The 17951-nt window shown below is 39.2% G+C and overlaps 1 pseudogene across 1 annotated transcript in view; it reads right to left on the bottom strand.

Moving 5' to 3' along the window:
- Positions 1-715: 715 nt before the first annotated feature.
- LOC149024488 (ubiquitin carboxyl-terminal hydrolase 8-like) overlaps positions 716-17951 on the bottom strand; it is a 31148-nt pseudogene continuing 13912 nt past the window's right edge. The window contains exons 4-10 of the transcript XR_016171646.1: positions 9071-9130; positions 8896-8988; positions 2468-2769; positions 2026-2165; positions 1757-1928; positions 1056-1305; positions 716-881 (exon numbers count right to left, since the gene is read on the bottom strand). The product of XR_016171646.1 is annotated as a ubiquitin carboxyl-terminal hydrolase 8-like (transcript). The remainder of the gene's footprint in view (positions 882-1055; positions 1306-1756; positions 1929-2025; positions 2166-2467; positions 2770-8895; positions 8989-9070; positions 9131-17951) is intronic.

The following is a 17951-nucleotide window of genomic DNA, read 5'->3' as shown; positions in this document are numbered from 1 at the left end:
GCTTCCAGTCGATTGAAGCTGAAAAGACTCCCCTCACTAGAAGACATTCCCTCGGCCCTAGATGTTCTTTCTGAGGATGGGGATAGGGATTTGGATGCCTCAGTGGATTCAGATCCTTGATTACGCGGATTCGTATGCCTATTTTGTTGATTACGATGCAGAGGGATCGATCGCACTTCTTCTATTAATGATTCTTTATCTGGAACTGGTTAAAAAATGCTTTCCTTTTATGCCGTTCGGGAGGGCTTGGTTCCCTGGGACTGGCTATTCCTGGTTAAAGATCAGAAACCTCGGAGTTGCAAGCAGCATAAGGCAGCATAAGAAGGGGTTGCTGGTTCGGGCGTGATGGCTCTCGGCTTTCGTGACATTGCTTTATGTCACTGGTACTTGTATCCCGCACTTCTTCTCCTTATCCCGCAGCACCTTCTGTTGTGTAACTTCTCTTTATGGTTTAATGGATATTATTATTAATATTTGAGTTCTTTTTTGACTGAGCCAAGACTGCATCTCTTAGTCGATTGGACGAGAGCGAGGGTGAGGCGCTTCCCCCGAACACTTGTGTTACTCGTATATCTAGTACTTATGTATTGTATTTCTTTTTTATTTATTTTCGTTATAGTAATACAACCAATACAAAACTACTAAGATAAAATGAAACATATACAAAATCAGAAGAATGAGAAAACAGCAGACTATGACGGAAACAATATATGGCTTACTCCTCCATCCGCTGATGCATGAACACAACCAAAGGAAAACTCTCAAGTTTTTTGGTAATTGGCAAGCAACAAGTCGATCATCATCCCTAATCAAGGATAATGAATCATATGGCTCCTCCAGGGATAAATTCAAGAATGCGATTACGTATATCCTGCACATGACTTCACAGCCTTAATAACTCAAACGCAAATGGAAACATCTCAAACTAAAAATAATATATTAAAGCACTTCAGCTACTCCCACCTATTTAAAAAACATGCAACCCAGACCTAACTAACTGTAGTTCATGCAAGACCAACTCATTTCAACAATTTATAAAAGCATACCTCTGATACCATAGGTGTTGGTTTCATCACTCCTTAAAGAACAACCACTGCTCAAGGCCTGAATAAGATCCCTGTAATACCCAACTTGGGGCAAGTAACCGTGATTGGAGATGGGCAAACGTTCCATCAGTGCTCAAGATTGTTACAGTCATTGTCCTCATTGTTGTTGAAGGTAAAGGAGCGATAGGTACATGAATGGATCAAATGTAACAGAGACTTTCTTGCAAACAGGGCAGACTAATGTGGACCTGTATTGACCCTGCAGCAGAGATGGAATGTTCAGTTAAGGAAGCAAAGGAACTAAATCCAAATGTTAAAAACCAAGTGCCAGCTAACTGCAACAATAGTTTGTGAAGAAAACCATGAGACCAGTCCTCTAAAATTATAGAAATCATTAAATCGTTAAAAAGAAAAAAAACCCATCATTGGTGCTAAAGTTCATTGAAGACTTCTCTTAAGTGATTGGTTCAAAGTCTAAAAATTTATAAATGACAACAAAATTGATTTGGTTTCAAAATTTTAAGGTTATAATAACAGTTCCAAACCAAATCTTCCATTAAAAAAATGAGTTGTATACAGCCAAACCCGAATAGGTGGGATAAGCTTAAGCTGAGATGAACCACCCAAGACCTAACTGTAATTTATGAAACATACTGAAGAAAAGATGCAGCAAAAACAAGAGGTTGAAAAAACCTATAAGAAATACTTACTTGGCATACATCAACTACAATGGAGTCATTACGAGCCCGATGATTCTGCCAATATTCATCAGCAACTTCTCCATCTGGACGACCGTCAGCATCTTTGGCTTCTATGTAAGGCTTTAGTTTCACCACGATTTAGGTCTTCATGGAGTCCATCCAACAGAAAAGCAAGTAGCTCCTATGGAGCAACAACTGCAAACCATTATTATTTCCTTCTCACTAGCAGCATCAAAGAAACTAAATGAATCACTAAACTTTTCAAGATTGATACTGACTTGGGAATCATGCTGGTTAAAGCCACTAAACTGGGGGAAAAATGAGAAAGCTTCGACTTGAACACTTTTGGTGACACTGGAGATGCCCCAGGAGCCCACAACTTCCGTAGCAAGTCTCCAAATGCCAAGGCAATTTCACCCTGACCAAGAAATGGCAATTTGGTGAGAAAGAGAATAATATATCCTGCAACAGGGAGGGGGGCATTTTCCAAGAACAAAACCAACCCAAAAAATAAAAAATTACAAATAGAAGTACTATTACTTTGAGACCATAGTTAAATCAACCTAACTGGATATCAAGCTGTTTTAATGTCGGGTTCCAGTTCCCCCAACTTGACCATTAGCATTCACCAGAATGATGGTCAAAAAATAAAACTATACTTCAGGTACAAATTTTTCCTTTCCTAAGACATGAATAAATAGAAAAGACATACAAACATACTTCCATTCCCAATGGGTTGTCCTTGTTTATTTCACTAGTGTAATCTCCAAGGAAATAGTCAACAAGCTTTGGAGTATGTGCCAGACACTGGATTGCACTGTTCATAAAACACGTATTTCCAAGATTCTGTAACCCTGTCAAGCCCAAAGAACCCACTCTCTCCAATGCTGTCATTAATGGAAAGTGAGCTACCACATGAAGAAATTGCCATCTTAGACTGTTGGATCATAATTTCATTTTTTCCTCCCTTCCTTAGACTTCATTGAATCTGACAATCCATAAACTTGCAGTTCCAGAAAAATCTGCAGACAAGTACAGCAGAACAAGAATATGAAAAATGAGTGGCAAAACAAGTAATGCCAAAAATGACAGAAAAAAACAATAATATTAAAATTTTTCTGGGTAAACAAACCACTGTACTTGGACACAGTTTTAAATAAACGCTAATGGAACCTCCAGTATTCAATGTTTTATTTTAAACCTTGAAAACTGAAACTAAACTCTAGTATACAGATCCTTCTCTTCAGATACTTTATATAAGATAAAAATAATAATAATAATAATAAGTAAACCAAAAACACAAAAAGGTATCACTATGTTGATCATTCATCTAAAAGAAATAAGGTGAAACACAGCTAAATTGGTTTTCTTTCATAAAGAGCAAAATCAAATGATGAACAAGACTCAACCTAAAACATCCAAGACTTTCGTTGAACAGAGGTAAGAAAATGTCGATCATTCATGTACATGTTATCATGTGAAACACAGCTGAGCTGATCTCCTTTCATCACGAGAGAAACCAAATGAGCTTGAATGGGACTCGCCCTAGTACATCTAAGACTTTGGTTCAATAAGAACCCGAAAGCCTGCAATTTGACCCAGAGAATCATGTAGCTTAGAATGCCAAGCAGTGTTAGAAATGTGGAAATGGGTATCAATAAAGAAAACTAAGTCTAGTTATTTTCGTATGCTTTGTAAATGCATCACAAATTTCAACTGCTATGAAATCCACTGCATAGAAGAGGAGTATTGACCTTCCTTGTCTTCCACACCACCAATCTCCTTGTGGAAGTGCTTTACTTAATCATCATCAGCAATTTCAAATTTACTACAAAAGATGAATTTTCTCTCAGTTCAGACCCTCAAGTTATAATCTTGTGACCACTTCAACCACTAAAAACAGGGATTCGGGATAAAGGAAGTGGATACAAAGACACTTATAAAAATGATTAAGGGAAAACACGCAGCAGCGTGGTGGTATAACTCAATAAGGTATACTCACAAGAGAGAACTTGATAGAAATAGATCTGTACTAAGGACAAAAAAACTTCACACACAACAAAGGTGTTGCAACACCTTCTTTCTAAAATGGCTCTCTCTTGTTCCTCCACTCTTTTGTCTCTTTTTCTTCAAGAAATACACTGTGAATGGGGGGATTCATCTCTATTTATAAGGAACGTAAACCGACTATAACATAAAAATAACAATTTTTTTCTTCGTTCTTCAGATTTCTTCAAGCTTCAACTCCTTTCTTCCAAATTCTTCTACTTTCTGCTCTGTCAAACTTCTATTACTTTCTTCAAACTTCTTCTTCTTTCTTCAAACTTCTATTACTTTCTTCAAACAGAGCTCAGGCATGATCTATTTATAATAAAAAGAAACAAATAAATTACAAGTATACCCTCCAAAGATACAGGAATACCCGACATGCCTGTAAACTCGTATTACAACATCCTCATCAAGTTGTTGCATAGATATCACGCATGCCCAACTTGCTAAAATAGAATGGAAAAATCTTATTACTTCAGCCCTTTAGTGAAAACATCAGCCAACAGATAAGTGGGCTGAACCAATAGGGTACAAGCAACCCCTTAGTCAAGAATTTCTTTGATGAGATGATTGACATGTTTCATCTTGTGATGCTGCACTTGGTTTTAGATAGACTTGGACCAAGATTACTAGATTAGAGACTTGGGCCAGTAGTGATACTTCCTTAGAATTGTAATTCTTCAATTTTCTAAGGGAAACTTCCTCTCTCCAAAGAAAGTGTATTTTAGGACCCCGGGAGGAAGCCACATGGTGGGGGGAGAGTGGTCATCATAACCAACTACCAGTTGGTTGGTTATAAAAGAGGGGAACAAGATGCGGGGGAAGGTTATGAAATGTCTATATGAGCGTTAAGGCAGCGCATGCTGTAGGGGATGACTAGCACCTTTTTTTCTCTAAACCAGAGTTATCTTTATTTTGTGCTTGTTCTTTATTTCAGTAATTAAATATTATTAATTTTTGTATTCGATTTGCGGGTTCCCAACAAATTGTCAATGGATTGCATTTCGATCCGAGGGAAGGAAGAGACCAGATTGTCCATGTTTTCCGGTGAAGGGGATGCGCAAGGATGGCTTACGAGAGGTCACACTCTTTGTTTAGCACACACAATCAAGTACGAGGATCGATTGGTGTGGTTCTCCAACATCTCAAAGGGAAAGCATTAGGGTCTCCCAGGAGAAAATGATCAAAGTTCGATTGGGCAAGCGTCAAGGAAGCACCGAAACTAGACATCAATGAACAAGCCACTAAAGTGCCGAGAGAGACAAGTTGAGGGCACTTTTTGCACCGTGGTTCATGAAACATCTAAATTCAAATCCACTGAAGCGGAGAAGGCTGAAGTCGTAGAAGATGCTCTAAAAAGTTTCAAAGCGATTTAGACTTCGGTGAAGGTACGGCAAATAGAAACAATGGCGGTGAAGCATTGGTTGAGTTCTTCACAAAGGAGGAAGAAGAGGCCAAACAGAATGGAGGATGGGAAAAACAAGCTAGGACAAGAGAGAATGAAGGTCGGGCAACACGGTCTTTGGAAAAACAACCATGCCGAGAGCGCGATAGTGAGAGAGGAAAGCAATGTCAAGGCATTTATCGCGTGAAACCCCGGGGGAGAAGAGAAGGAAAAAATGAGCATGGATCGAGAGGTGATTGCATCCCTGGTCCGGCGAAGCAATTGGCCTAGCAAACTAAACCAAGGGCGTGGGCTTGGCCAACACTAAATCAATTGAAGCATTTGGCCCAGCAAAATAAGTCGAGACGTGGGCTTGCCCAACAATAAAAGGCTTGTCAATGGGCTTTTAGAAAAAGAAGATCTCGGTCCAGCCTATACCCTTGACCCAACACCCAGCCCAGCGGTGCACTTACCTTGGTCAAACTGAAGTAAATGAACCAAGGCCCAACCCAAGGTCCCTTCCGAATCAAGGGATCAGTCTAACCACAGTCCAGTCAACCCAAAAACAGACCAGACCATTGTCTTCAACCTCACAGCCACGCGCAGGACCTTTACTTGGACAGAAGGCTTTCCCAAACTTGCAAACCAGAAGGCACAACAACGACGAAGCAAATCGATAGCCTAAATTTGGTGGCAAGGACTTTGCTTCTCCGTAAGAACTCCCGACTCGAAGGACCAACGGTGGAGATTCGACTGCAGAAACTAGCATCTCAAGCTACGGATCCCGCATTGTTTTCGCATACGACACCTGGTACAATCGAGGACAGGTGGAATCTTCCAATTTACTACATAATGAGAAGGAATTGCCAGAAATGAAGCACCTAATGCTCCAAAACCATTGTTCAAGAGGCATCCAACATAGAGTACATAAGGTGGATGGGACGAGCATCTTACAAACTTGTATTTGAGTACTATGGTAGAGATCAGCGGTATATTTGCTTCAGGCTCATCGTTGCAACCTCAGTCCTTGGTTGTATTCAATACACTTGTGATGTATGTAACTCTTTTCATCCTTGGCGTTGATGGAAATCATATTCCACTAGGCAAGCCAGGAACCGTTAGCTAGCCCTTGGCCCGTCATGTTTAGAACAACGTATGTGCTTGATATTGCAAAACAATTGGGGTGCCCCCTTTAGGAGATGGGCATGTGCAGTTAGTGTTTGTTGTTGTTTTCAAGGTCCCGGATAATGCAACACTAAAGTTGGATTAGTTCCTTCAATTGGGACTTGGGTGAAGAATGGAAAGAGTTAATTGATGCAAACCATTAAACTGGGGACTGGAGTTGGACACCAGATGCATCTTTGGAAATGGGCCTGCTATTGGGTCTTTGCGAACATGGCGGAAATGACTTGGTTGTGTGGCAAGTATGTGTAGACCAAGTTTCTCATCTTACTTCACCTTGAGGACAAGGTGAAATTCTAGTGGCCAGGAAAGTTAGGACCCTAAGAGGACAACTCATGGAAGGGGCAAAGAGGGTTTTTTTTCCTTCCCCCCCCCCCTAGGAGTTGTGTTACATATTGGAGGGGGGGAATATTACTTGTATATGCCGCCGGCAAGCTTTGAACCCCTGACCTCCCACTTGGGAGGTGAGATTCTTAACCATTCCACTAACCCTCCATTGGCAGACAGAGAGGGGTTATCATAACCAACTACTAGTTGGTGATTATAAAAGGGGGAAAGATGTAAGGAAAGGTTATGGAATGTTTATCTGAGTGTTAGGGTAGCCTGTAGTAGGCAGCATATGTGGTAGGGGGTGACTTGCACCATCAAAACCAGTATTATCTTTATTTTGTGTTTGTTTTTCTTTATTTCAGTAATTAATATTATTAGTTTTCTATTCGTTTTACAGGTTCCTAACAGTGTACCAAAGATCTTCTATTTAAGACTAGGATGCTTGGTTGTTGCCTTGTTGATACTCTACTTAAGGCGAACACACATCTAAATGGCGAAAATGGGCACCGATGGATAAAGGAAGCAAACTTCTTAGGGGACAGATGCAGTTAAGAACATCCAAAAGGGTCAATTAGAATTTGAAATACTTAACTTTGGCCCATAGCCCTCTGTCAACACTAGGTCTTATTTTGGGTTTATTAATGTAATGAGCCTAATTGCTGTAAGACAGAATCAACTATTAGTAGATTTGGATTTGACTTGATTATTGGTAGATTTAGTTTCTTTCTTTCTTTTTCTTTTTTTTTGGCTAGGATCTTCAAGATCTTTTATGTTTTCTTGTAAGATCCCCACACTGGGAAGATTTGATTTGTTCTGTATTACGTAAGTTAGGACTTTAAATAAAGCTCATGTTATGTCCCTTCAGACACAAGTCAGGAGTCATTCAATTCTTTCAGCATGGTATCAGAGCCACCTCTGATATAAGAGCAAGCACCATCCATCGCAGGACAAGCACCACCCATCGCTGCCACCATCTAAAGCCACCACCACTTGCTGCCACCTTCACCACCCTTTTATCAAACCTAGCACAACCACCGTCAGCCACCAAAAACTCTAGTGACACCTCCTAGGTGTGTCATCCTCCACCTGCAATAACCTAGGAGTGTCGATCTCCCTTTCCTTGGCCTTCTTTCACCCTATGGTAGCCCCTAGAACCATCGACTCTCACATGCGATTGTTCCAAGGCTATCGCCCTTGCCTTCTACCTCCTTTTCACCTTGCAATCTCCCACCTAGGAGTATTACCTAGCCTTTGCGATCCTCCAAGGGGTGTTATAGGACTTTCCTAAACCCCACTTTCCTATCACCTGTCCTACTAGGAACTTCCACAACAAGCGGTAGAACATAGAGCGATTGCAAGCCTTTTTGTGATCTATCTAGGCCTATCGCCTAGCCCTTCTAACCTTGTGATTGGTCCTAGAGCCATTGCCCCACTGCTAGAGAGCACCTAGGGCCATCGCCCTTCGATGTTCTGAATTTTTTTTCTCCCAAAAAGTTCCTTTTATGCTTTGTTTGTGGTAGTAAGCACTTTTCTCCTACCAAAGCTATTTTTCCTTAGTTCATGCCCTTTCTTCATTCTTACGATTGTCGATCCAATTACCCCTTCCTTTTTTGATACATGTAGTGTTGAGGATCCTCCCATTTCTTCTATTTCTCAAGACCGTGATTTTTCTCCCTTTCAAATGACCAATGAAACTTAATAGGATCAATTATATCCGCTGGTCTCAACCTATTTCTTCATATATCATTACCTAAGCTCCATCCAAGTTATCCCCATTCAATCACTATAAATATCATTAGTTCTCCTCAAATTTCAAATTTTCAAACTCAGATCGACACCTGGACGCCTAGGTGACGCCTCGACAGCTACACTTGATACCATAAATATCATCTAAGGATGCATTACTTGTAACCATAGAGCCCTAACCTAACCTTTTTCCCTAAAACCAAGCTTGTCCACCCCATACGAGTTGGTTCTCCTAAAAAGTAATTGGAATAACTAGCCCTCACTTAACTGAGGCTACATCATAGGGGGGTTTTAGGGAGGCAAAAAATGTAGACAACATTACCCCTACTTTCACAAAGGCTGTTTCCACCTCAAAATCCATGACCAGTAAATGGTGTAGAATTCATAAAATTAGCTGAATGCTAAGTGAAACAGAGAGACACCAACAAAGCTTCCGTCAAATACATCAGCTTTTTACCTCTTCTGACTGACGTTGACCATCTTTAGGAAATTTATTTCTGTCATTTATGAAAAGAAAGTTTATCCGCCCAGAGAAGTCCCAAATGCGTACCTGTCATTAGCAAATATATACAATTACTTCAGCCAAAAAAACCATCGGTTTCAAGTAACAGGTTAATCATTCGGAAAATTACCAGCTCCGAATCAACACTGAAAATTTTGCAGGCCCTTTTGTAGAGTTCAACTGCATTATCCTGTAGGATACACATTAAAATTTTCAGATATAAATATACAGCACCATGCAAATGAACAAGAGGAACTACAGTAATCCTATCATCTATGATTCTAAAGCATTGAGACAGAAAATTATCAAGAACTATATATAAATGTGGCATGAAGAACACATTGGAAGGACAAACACTTCAAAGCAATAATAGCAATGTTTATGTAGTCCATTTGGAGAAACCCATCATGCAGACCTAAATATCTGCTGATCTAGTTTAATTGGACTCAGATATCCCGGATATATTTCCAAGCTATCTCATTTGCAAAGTTTTATCCCATAAGCAACACACTGTGCAGCACAGCTAATATGTCAATTTCAGTCAAGAATCAAGCTTTGGATGATCAGGAAAAAGTTTAAACTTTTTTGACAAATGGCCAAATGGTCCCCTGGAAAACCACTGGTTTAGAATTGTGAAATACTGAAATCAGTCATCACTGCCTTGACAACAGGAACTACATCAGGAGACGCCATAACAGATGTGCATATATGGTGGGGAGCATCCACGATGTATGACATGCAAACAAACAAGGAGTGATTTATCTGTCAAACAGTCAGATCAACTAGTACCAACTGTAAGGCACTGTTTCACGAGATGCAATGATCCAAGATCCCGAAGAAGGACAATTTTCCAATATTGAGTTCCCAGCTCTCCCTCTCTATTTTAAGAAATATATAGAAACAGTAGGCCCTGGGAGTGAGCGAACAAGCCAGGGAGAAAGGGGCAACTACTTCTCTATAGAAGGGAGAGGAAAGGTTTATCCGCTCATAATGATGGTAGAGCCTCTCCGGGTTGGAGGTATAATCGTAGTCATAGAACCTAGTGCCGAAGGCTTCCACACAAGCAGAGTCCAGGGGGCATTTTTCTTACGCAGCCTTACCCCAACAATTTATACTCTAAGGCTATTTCGGTACTGTTAGGAACCCACAAGTTCCTAACAAGTACCTCAACCTCAGGCTACAACTGTGGTCCACTGACAATTTGATCTAAGATCATCAGATATACAAAAATTACTTGCACATAAACCATGTTGAATGGGAAGAAACTACAGTCCCACTTGGAGTTTCCTCAAACGTGTTTATGGAAACCATGAAGATGGGGCAGGTCTAGACGGTTTTGGCCAGTTAGCTGAAGGATCATGTAACAGCATCAAAGGCTGAATTCTGTCAGCAGGACAAACTACACAAGGAGGCCCATTTTGACCTGCTGACACCCACTAGCAATCGAGGGATTTGAATAGTGGCCAAAAGAATGAAACTTTGACTTCTAACTTTATTTTGCCAGCAGGGCCTAGCCAAAAGAATTGCCTAAAAGACGAGCACATGTTACTTGAACCCATTAAAATTAACCATATACATGCTCTGAAAAATGCCAATCCTTCCATTGCAATGAAAAAGATAGAGAATCAAACATCACAGATAAAACTAGAGGCAGAAACACGTATCAGAACTCCATTTAAAACAATACATAAGAGGATATGGCTGGACATACTCAGAACCTTTGTTCTCCCCACTGTATGTTTTCCATCAGGAAAGGTATATGTCAATCACTGGATGCCCTGGAACGAGATTTTCCTTCAAGAACCATGTGCCCTAGCATGCCAGACCACAAAATAACAATTCGATGGATATAATTTCTTCAGTCATCCAATGAACCACTTTTCTCAAGTCTCACAACATGTAAGCACTGATCATCCAACTGTAGATCAAGAGCCAACAGTAGCTTTAGATCCATCAACACAGAAACAGCATCACCAAGGGTTCTAAATCAACCAAGATGATGTTATCTTCAAAGTCCTTGGGCAACCCTCCCACAGCTACTCCTGGTTCTGGAACTTCGATAACAGTTGAGTTTCAACATTCCCATTAAGTGGCGTCCACTCATGCTGAACAAGAATGTCCAGGGGAGACCATTATGTATCCCCATTCCGAATAATGGATTCAAAGCATAGACTGGAAAAATTCAAGAGTGAAAAAAATCTTGATTTTGAATTATCTAACACAGATACAGCAACTGACCGCCTTTAAATGTCTATTGTTTCTGTATTCCAAATGGATGATTTCCGGATTCCCAACAATTGTGACACACCTAATTCATGCATAAGGTTTGATTGATGCACCAAAGTTATAGTAACTGACCACCTTTGGATATCATTGTTTCTATTCCAAAATGATCACTTCCAAATACACAACAATTACGAGACACTTCCCCTGCTTCACCAAAAGCTCCTTCTGCAAATAGATATGAACTCTCAAAAACACCTCCCCCTTTTACCCAAAAACTCCCCCTGCTACACAATATCCATAGATAGGGGTGTATACAGGTTGAAGGATCGGATAGGGACATCATCACATCTGCATTCTATTATATTTGAATGAGTTTGGATAATATCTAACAGTCTTGAACAATATTGAGATAGTTATTCTTTTAATATAGAATATCCTAAACGGGTACGAACATAGTTTGAATACGAACTCTCAACCGCGTGTTCACATCTGTATCTTTTATTTGATGAATTTTTTAAGGTAGAGATTTTAAAAATTTAGCAATTTTCCAAATTCTACTCTTCTTAGTCTTTGGTCTTCTGACATCTTTTTTACAATTGATTTTCTTTTGTATTTACTTTAATAGAAAATCTAGAAGAAAAAAAACACAGTATCTTAAGTTAAATATTTGCTAAAATAAGAAATAAAATTAAACGTTAAAACTTAATCAGATGATTAATTGGTCAAAAAAGGGTATTTCCATATTTGAACCTCACTTGTTTTTAGATGGATTTAGATTCCCTAAACTGAAACGAATGCAGATTTGTAAGCGGATTCTGATAATCCATTTAAACCTCTACCCATAGGGTAAACCAATTTATACTCACAACAACAGAACCTTATCGCCGTAGTTTGAGAACTTGGTTCTGGAGCCAACTTGGTCAGCCAAATAGCCAAGTTGGACCAATGTATCCCTGAGTTAGTGCACCATTTTTTAGGTTGTAATTGAAACCAGGTTTGGGCAAGAAGCATATAGTTATAGTATAATTACGAGACTTGGATGTTGGTTCATCTTGGAATGCAAAAGAATAAAATAAAATAAATAAATAAAAGAAAAGAAAAAAGAAGAGAGAGATTACTGATATCATAGTGAGTTCTCAATGTATGCTATCCCAACTAAATGGGGCTGGCAACATGGCTCCTTGCCCTCCAAACTGTTCTAATCAACACCATACTTGATAAGATGTTAAGCTAAACATTTCTTTCCTCACTATTTATCCGTGGTTGGTTAGGACTGCCCCTAGCTCTTTTAGCTTCCTCAATCTGGAATTCTGGATGAATCCACTTCTCTAAATTGGGCTGCTGACAGCCTCTTTTGAACATGGTTATCTCACCCTAATCGACTTTCTCACAGCTCATCCTGAATCAAAGGCTGCTCCCAAGTTAATTCTGATATGACCATTCCTTACATTTATCCTTCAAGGTTACATATTCATCTTAACTCCTCATCTCCACAACACTTAATTCAGTATCCATGCCTGTGGCTGATTTATACTTGGTTTCTAATTTTAATCATAGGAAGCTTCTATTTTGATGGGTAGTGTCGTCTTCGGAGGCCATATTACCAGAAAAATTATCACTTAATAGGCTGTGGGGATATTCTAACCATCTCTCATGAATGTCCTTTGTCACTTATTAGTACTATCATTGTCAATTTTAATTCATCAAAAATGATGAGGATCTCTACTCTTTGATGCAGCCCTAATTAATAAGGGCCACTTCTTGAAATTTTGGTTATGCGATATGAGGGGCTCCGTGTGATATGGGCTGTGTGATGGGATGACCTTTTAAGCAAAAAGATTAAGGGGTTTCGTGGTTGATGACCACAAGCTCTTTAATGATATTTAGGAACTCAAGGGTTTGTAGCCCATCCCATTGGAAATTGATAAATTCAAAAACTAGGGTCAATAGGTGCCAAATTGGTTGAAACTTGGAGGCATGGTATAAATTTTGGTCAAAACCACTGAAATTTACCCCGGATTTGACTTTTGAAAAGAAAGAGACGAAACCTGGGAGGAAACGAAAAAGTACCAAGGTTCAACCAAAACAGTCAAAATTTTGACCAAGATGGGTCGAAACCTCAAAATCTACAAGATTTTACAGGTTTCAATAGCTTTTGTCTGATTTTGCCCCCTGAGTTTCAAACCCCAAACCATCTTTTTGCTGGTTTTTTGTGATTTCACCATCTTTTTCACCCTAAATCAATAACTCTTTTGCCTTCAATCACACCATTTGCTCCTCCTCTCGGGGATTTTAGAAGATTCTTGCAAGGTTTGGTCCAAACTTCTCATTTTTTTTACTTTTGCTGGCTTGATGAGTGTCATACGGAGTATTTTCCCATATGACACATTTTCTAGGATGGGATATATACATTAAGCTGAAGATCCCACCTATAGAAACACAGTGCATCAATTCTTAGACACTTTAGGTATAACATGTCACGGGAAGCTTTCATCTAGTATTCATTATTCAAAGTACTACAATTCACAAGGGATGGATCCACCAATTCCAGTCATGCACTCAACTTGGAATTGAAGCCTAGGACTATGTTTTTGGTTATTGCATTTTGTTGTATATGTAATTTTTTGTCAAACAATTCACGTGTACAATAAAGTTTGTCCAAATTTACAAAGTTGGTATTTCTTGGAATCTCTCATCTGTTAGTATACTTGAATAATAACTTTTCATTGTTTTTTAAGCAAAATATCAGTTCCATTGTGTTCATTATGCTTTAAAAAGGCAGTAGGCAAGAGATCAAATTAAAAACACATCATATAAGGGTTGGACATGCTTTCGAAACTTGGGTCGAAATGTTCCAAGGCAAAACTAGCATTCTTGGTTTCTAGCTTGGTCGAAGCCCGCCTCAAAACTGAGATTGCGATCCTTGCTTGGAAAGAATGTATGTAATAGCATAAATGCATGATCCCACAAGTTTGATGGGGTTTGGACGGCTAAATTGAGAGATAAAGGTTTCTTTTTTTAGGAGTTCGAGGGAGCACGAAAATTCAAGAAAATTTTCTATCTTGAGATTAGACGGTTAGATAAGGTCAACCTAGGATATTAGGTCATTGGGGTTGGGAGGATGATATACCTAAAGTTTGGAACAAATCTAACAGTTAAATTGACGTAGATCTAACCTTGAATTTTGCATCCCTTGAAAAGTCCAAATTTTCAAACAAAATAAAAAATCAAGAAAAATAAGAAAGAGGGTGGTATGAGAAGGGGAATGCAGTGTCGGCTGCCAAATACTTGGATGGAGCCTTGAGGATGGAATTCACCTGAATATGGAGGTTGAAGGATGTCTCCTATCCAGCCAGTATCGAAGTCTAAGCTTGATTTCACTTAGAACCTTCCTAGGGTTTGGATCTTCAAACTAATTGATAGAACCAGATCTGAAGTCCTAACGCTTGGATCATCAAACTAATTGACAGAACCAAAATAGAAACACATACAAAGTGCTCAAAGGGAAGCTCTCTTTCAATGTTGAACTCTACTCCTTAATCTAATCAATGAAGGGGCTTATTCCTTGCCTTATATAGGAAGTGCTACTGAAATTAGGACTTAGAAATTGATTTGAACCAGGAAAATAGAAACTAACTAACCCAGACTGCGGTAGCCTCTTAAAATTGAAATAAAACATAAGAAAAAGACTATTCTACCCTTATAACTTAAGTTGCGGAATATAATTAGACTGATAAACTTACTTATTTTCGTACTTGACCAAATTGATGAACTTTTGGGCCCATAGTATAGGCTCGTGACCACAAAAATATATTACACATAGGCCCAACACCTATATGTCACCCTAGGTTGATTTCAAAGGAAAATGGACCAATTAGGACTTGGATATGCATCACCCTTTAAAAAGGGCAAACCCAAAGCCAAAGGTTTCCGCACAAGCAGAGTCTAGGAGGCAATTTTCCTACCCAGCCTTAACCCAACAAATTTTTGCTGAGAGGCTGTTTCGATGCCTTGACCTCAAGCTACAACCAAGGTCCACCAACCATTGATGCCAAGGCCCACCCCTAAATTTAGCTATTGTATGGATAGCTTTTCCCTTGCCTTTGTGTTCAAGTTGCTAAAAAGAACTTAAATCCTTCTTCTACTTGATGAACCCACCATCTTACAAGCTTCATCATGGCCAACTTGTGATTTTTTTTTTTTTTTTTTTTTTACATGAGCCCCCCTCTGTTTCAATTGGAAACTTGGCTCAACCCCCTCAAAATTGAAACCTTACAAAGCCCCCTCCACATTTAACTTCATCAGGTTTCCGTTAGTTTCAAATTTACTTTTACAATTCTACCCTCACTTGATAAATTTATATGAAATCTTATACAATATTTGTGAGAAATTTTTTTTTGCATGAGCCCCCTTTGTTTTTATCAGAAACATAATGCAACCCCTCCAAAATCAAAACCTTACAAAGGCACCCGTCACACTTGACACCTTTAGTGAAGGTACGTTGTTAACTGATAAAAGTCAAATTAATTTGTTGATATGACCATATTGACCATAGAGTGATAAAATGATAATGCAAGAGTTTATTTTAATAGGAGGAAATTTCGCTCATTTAATTTAGGGTAATATGGTGACATTAAAAATATTATTTGGGATTTTAAAATGGAAACTAAATATATTACTAAACACTTTTTTATGAATTTATTAAAAAAATAAAAATATTACTTAAGATTTTTTTTATGAATTTATTAAGCATGGTAAAAAAATAAATCCATATTTACGTTAAAAGAAAATTGACCGCCTAAAGTGTGGACGGGCCTTTGTAAGATTTTAATTTTGGGGGAGGTGTGGAGTGTTTACAATAGAAACAAAGGAGGTTCATGTAAAAACTCTTTAGGATTTCAAATAAATTTATCAAATGAGGATAAAATTGTAAAATCAAAGTTAAAACTACAGAAACCTGACGGTGTTAAATGTGGAGGGGCACTTTGTAAGGTTTCAATTTTGAGGGGGGTGCACCGAGTTTCCAATAGAAACGAAAGGGGCTCACATAAAAAAAATTTTTTTTTATCCTCTCACTGTCCCAAGTTTTAAAACTACATTTAGCCTTAATGATCACTTTAACTTCCTCATCTTCCACAAAATCTCCCAAAGGGGTAACATTTTCCTTTTGTTCAAGAGTTCTTTAAGCTCCAGCATCATTATCTTAGAGCCAATAAGCTACCCCATGGTACAATTCTACATAATTTGTCACAAACTCGTGATTATCAATCAATATAAGATGGTTAGGATTTGCACATTGTAACCTTATTGTCCTTATCATAGTTGTTAAAGCATCACTTAGGCTCGCATAGGCAACAGAGAGCGGTGCTTTTTAGGGCAAAACACTAGTACTCTTCTTTCGAAATTCAGGTATATCTCCTTATCCTTGTTGCTCTTCATCCTTTTCCTTCTCTTTTCTAATTTTACCTCACTTGTCTCTTGACTTCCCCGTAACTTGGCTTTGTAGTGCTCTGGAAGGTACCTTTCTATGAGCTCGTAGTAGAGGTCTCTCCCCATCGTACCTCACCAATCTCTGGCAACTCCAACAACCTTGGTTCTGGCTAGCCGCATTTTCCTATCCTCGGAGAGATCGTACCAATCAAAGTAATCCTCTAGGGCTTCCCTCCAATCATGGAAAACCTATGGATCAAGAGATCTATCGAACTCCTTAAATTATAACTTTACCTTGTGGTGGTCCGCACCTTTGTTTGTTCTTGGCCTCAAGTATTCTTCCAATGAGGGTTGTGCTTTTGTTGCCCATCATCATTCTCATAACAATCAACAATACAGTTTTCATACCTTGACTCTCTAGTGTGGTTTTTTTTTTCTCTGGAGTGATTGGGCTGATAGAGATTTGGATCATCATCCCTATGCCTTCTTGCACCACTTCCTCCTTCTCCATGGGGCACATAGACTTGTGAGTTGAGTCTAGGTGGTAGTGGAGGTGGAGTTGGTGGTGTCTGCATGGGGTCTCCAATTCTAGCCTATTCTCGATTGGTCACCCTTGTATTCATCTCCTGTCATCTATGTAAGTATCTCTTCTTGGGCCTTGGAATTTGCTCCAACTGCCTAGTTCATCCATAGTGACTTAAGACTTCTAGAAGTTGCTGGCAACTATAGCTCTAATACCAATTGATGTAAACCAAGTTTTAGGGTTAGGGTTTTAGGGAATCCCACTAAAACTAAAGGCTGCCCAGAATCTTCCAGCAAAGAAAACTAAGTTTATAGGGTATGTAGGCTGTAGGGTGAGTTCTAGAACTTTAAAACTTGCTGTAACACAAATTCCAGATCTGATTGTTAACAAAAAGGTATTCAAAAATAGGTTTAAGGGTTTCGGCTTGGTGGGTGAAGGGAATAATTACTGCTGTTTTGTAATTTCAGAACTTTCCCTAATGAGTTAAGAGAGTAGGAGAGGGTCAAATTAAATTAGGGTTTAGGTTTTAGAAGCTAAAGATGATCTGCAGAAAATTTTGATGGAGAAGATGAAGTGCAGGAAGTTTCCAGACCTAGGGAAACAATGCTTACTTAGGAAAGTAACAGTAGGACTGTTGCCCCGGGGATGATCTGATCCTATGGGGAGAAGAAGCGGGGGTTAAAGGGCTGGGGCAAAGGGAATTGCAGAGGGTGGGGTTTGGTGCTGCCGCAGGGAAGAAGAAGAGGGGAGGGAAGGGGAGCTTGCTGGTGCTAGGGGAGCGGTGGGAGAGGAGCTGGGGAATGTCGCAGGGATTAGGGGAGAGGAATTACGC

The sequence above is a fragment of the Hakea prostrata genome, chromosome 2, assembly GCF_041222555.1.
Source record: "Hakea prostrata isolate BN-2017 chromosome 2, UWA_Hpros_2, whole genome shotgun sequence".
NCBI classification, from domain to species: Eukaryota; Viridiplantae; Streptophyta; class Magnoliopsida; order Proteales; family Proteaceae; genus Hakea; species Hakea prostrata.
This window is presented reverse-complemented; position numbering and strand designations above follow the sequence as displayed.